Source organism: Pseudopodoces humilis, chromosome 27 (assembly GCF_049639895.1).
Source record: "Pseudopodoces humilis isolate 2021_Gansu_Grassland_sample_001 chromosome 27, ASM4963989v1, whole genome shotgun sequence".
NCBI lineage: Eukaryota > Metazoa > Chordata > Aves > Passeriformes > Paridae > Pseudopodoces > Pseudopodoces humilis.
The window spans coordinates 5,228,162-5,232,365 of NC_142226.1; positions in this window are offsets into that span (position 1 = coordinate 5,228,162).

Here is a 4,204-nt window from a genome sequence, read left to right on the forward strand (position 1 = left end):
TTATCACAAAAAAAAGACACAAAAGGTGCCCAAGAGGATGGAAGAGGCAGGCAGGGGTGGTCCTGTCTGGCGGGAGCAGAGCCCAGTGCCACATCCCAGCCACGCTGGGCTGGCCCTGAGCCTCCTCCCAGGGCTGGCACCGAGGCTTTGGCAGCAGAGGGGTCTGGAGGGTTTGTTCTGGTTCTGTTCTGGTTCTGTTCTGGAGGAGCTGCTCTGCAAAGCTGATCCAAACCCAGGTCTGGAGGGTTTGTTTGGTTCTGGTTCTGGAGGAGCTGCTCTGCAAAGCTGATCCAAACCAGGTCTGGAGGGTTTGTTCTGGTTCTGGTTCTGTTCTGGAGGAGCTGCTCTGCAAAGCTGATCCAACCCCAGGTCTGGAGGGTTTGTTCTGGTTCTGTTCTGTTCTGGGGGAGCTGCTCTGCAAAGCTGATCCAAACCCAGGTCTGGAGAGTTTGTTCTGGTTCTGTTCTGTTCTGGGGGAGCTGCTCTGCAAAGCTGAACCAGACCCAGGTCTGGAGGGTTTGTTTGGTTCTGGTTCTGGAGGAGCTGCTCTGCAAAGCTGATCCAAACCCAGGTCTGGAGGGTTTGTTCTGGTTCTGGTTCTGGTTCTGGAGGAGCTGCTCTGCAAAGCTGATCCAGACCCAGGTCTGGAGGGTTTGTTCTGGTTCTGTTCTGGTTCTGGAGGAGCTGCTCTGCAAAGCTGATCCAACCCCAGTGTGGCACAGGGCACCTCGCACTGAGACAAAACCTGGCCCTGCTCAGCTCTGCCAGACACATTTATCTCTCTTTTCTTTGTCACCCTTCTCCCCCCGGAGGTCAGAGCCCTTCCCCTGCCTGCTCTGGCTCTGGCAGCGTTTTCTCCTCCTTCGCTTTTGTTGCTGGAGTCTGTAAAGGTTGGAAGAAACTCAGAAATCCCCCGAGGGGATGTTGCAGCTCTGCAATAACCGGAGCCAGTGAAATCCTCTCTGCCTCCATGGGGTAAAGGACAAGGACTCAGAGCTGCCACTGTGGGCACCAGGAGCTGGGCAAGGCTTCGTTAATTTGGAGATACAATCAGAGAATTGATCACCTGCTCCACAAACGCCACAGATCTGTGCTTTCCTTGGCTGACCAGGACACGGCCCTGCCCGTGCCAGGGTTGGGACTGGTTGGGATCTTCAAGGTCCCTCCCAACCCACCCCACTCCAGGGGTTCCTTCAGCTGATTTTGGACACCCCCAGATCTGTGACACCCCCAGATCTGTGACACCCCAGAGATGTGACACCCCCAGGGCTGTGACACCCCAGAGCTGTGACACCCCCGAGCTGTGACACCCCAGAGCTGTGACACCCCAGAGCTGTGACACCCCAGATCTGTGACACCCCAGAGCTGTGACACCCCCAGATCTGTGACACCCCAGATCTGTGACACCCCAGTGATGTGACACCCCCAGGGCTGTGACACCCCAGTGATGTGACACCCCAGAGCTGTGACACCCCAGAGCTGTGACACCCCAGTGATGTGACACCCCAGAGCTGTGACACCCCAGAGCTGTGACACCCCCAGATCTGTGACACCCCAGAGCTGTGACACCCCCAGAGCTGTGACACCCCAGGGCTGTGACACCCCAGAGCTGTGACACCCCCAGAGCTGTGACACCCCAGGGCTGTGACACCCCCAGAGCTGTGACACCCCAGATCTGTGACACCCCAGATCTGTGACACCCCAGAGCTGTGACACCCCAGATCTGTGACACCCCCAGGGCTGTGACACCCCCAGAGCTGTGACACCCCAGATCTGTGACACCCCAGATCTGTGACACCCCAGATCTGTGACACCCCCAGATCTGTGACACCCCAGAGCTGTGACACCCCAGTGATGTGACACCCCCAGATCTGTGACACCCCAGAGCTGTGACACCCCCAGATCTGTGACACCCCAGTGATGTGACACCCCCAGATCTGTGACACCCCAGAGCTGTGACACCCCCAGGGCTGTGACACCCCCAGAGCTGTGACACCCCCAGGGCTGTGACACCCCAGATCTGTGACACCCCCAGGGCTGTGACACCCCCAGAGCTGTGACACCCCAGAGCTGTGACACCCCAGATCTGTGACACCCCAGATCTGTGACACCCCAGAGCTGTGACACCCCAGAGCTGTGACACCCCAGAGCTGTGACACCCCCAGATCTGTGACACCCCAGAGCTGTGACACCCCCAGATCTGTGACACCCCCAGAGCTGTGACACCCCAGATCTGTGACACCCCCAGGGCTGTGACACCCCCAGATCTGTGACACCCCAGAGCTGTGACACCCCCAGAGATGTGACACCCCAGATCTGTGACACCCCAGATCTGTGACACCCCAGTGATGTGACACCCCCAGATCTGTGACACCCCAGATCTGTGACACCCCAGATCTGTGACACCCCCAGAGCTGTGACACCCCAGTGATGTGACACCCCAGTGATGTGACACCCCAGATCTGTGACACCCCAGATCTGTGACACCCCCAGAGCTGTGACACCCCAGATCTGTGACACCCCAGATCTGTGACACCCCAGTGATGTGACACCCCCAGATCTGTGACACCCCAGATCTGTGACACCCAATGATGTGACACCCCCAGAGCTGTGACACCCCAGATCTGTGACACCCCAGAGATGTGACACCCCCAGAGCTGTGACACCCCAGATCTGTGACACCCCAGTGATGTGACACCCCCAGATCTGTGACACCCCAGATCTGTGACACCCCAGATCTGTGACACCCCGAGGCGCTGAGCAGCGGGGCAGGAGCCGAGCGGGGCCGGCAGGACACAGCCACGATGCGGGGTGAGAACGAGGGGCGGAAACCTTTCTTTTTCCCTTTGTTTTAAGACTTGTATCAACCTGCCTGCCAAAATCCTCTCCTGCCTTCCAAAGCCAGTCACCGTGAGTCACCGAGCCCATCCTCTGCCTCCTCATTGCAACACGGATGACAGAAACCATCCAGCGAGAGCTCTTGAATCCCTGCTGAGTTTTGTTTTATTGCACAAACCTTTTCCCCGTGTGCAGGTGAGTTTGTGCAGAGGTGCTATTCCCGCAGCCCATTCCCAAAATTCCCTCTGGAATAACAGGCAGAGAAAGGCTATTCCACGTCCTGAGAGATCCAGGGTTTTCCAGAGCCGGGATATTTATGGAATGACTCGGTACCTAAAGTTAGGGGGGGTTAAAATTCATTTTTTAACGGGGGGGGGGGTGGAAATCTCCTCGTGGTTCTGGAGTGAGCGGCTGAGAGGAGCTGAGGAAAAGCAGGAAAAGCTTTTCCTGCCAGTACAATTCCCACGGAGGAACGAGAGGAAACTTTCTCCTTCCCTAATTCCTTCCTTTCTAAATAAATGTATTTTATCAGTAGATTTATATATAAAGAAAAGAGGACGAACCAACCCCTAACTCCATAGAAATAAATGTATTTTAACCATTTATTTATATATAAAGAAAAGAGGACGAACCAACCCCTAACTCCATAGAAATAAATGTATTTTAACCATTTATTTATATATAAAGAAAAGAGGATGAACCAACCCCTAACTCCATAGAAATAAATGTATTTTAACCATTTATTTATATATAAAGAAAAGAGGACAAACTAACCCCTTAACTCCATAGAAATAAATGTATTTTAACCTTGTATTTATATATAAAGAAAAGAGGATGAACCAACCCCCAGCTCCTTAAAAATAAATGTATTTTAACTTTGTATTTATATATAAAGAAAAGAGGACAAACTAACCCCTAACTCCATAGAAATAAATGTATTTTAACTTTGTATTTATATATAAAGGAGTAGAGGACGATCCAACTCCCTAACTCCATGGAAATAAATGTATTTTAACTTTGTATTTATATATAAAGAAAAGAGGATGAACCAGCCTCCAGCTCAATAGAAATAAATGTATTTTAACTTTGTATTTGTATATAAGGAAAGGAGTAGAGGACACACCAACCCCCAATTCTATATAAATGCCAACCCCTTGGCACGGCAAGCCATGGAACGCATCCACCAAACTGAAACTCATTATCCCAGCGATGAATCCTTGATTCCGCCCCTTTATCCTCTCTCCCCTCGGGCTTTTTCCGGCAGGGACAGGGTTACTGTGCACCTGTCTGGGTGTACCTGTCCCAGGGCACCTGTCCCTGCAGCCAATCCGGGCTGTGCCGCCCCACCTGCGCTGCGCTCTCCATA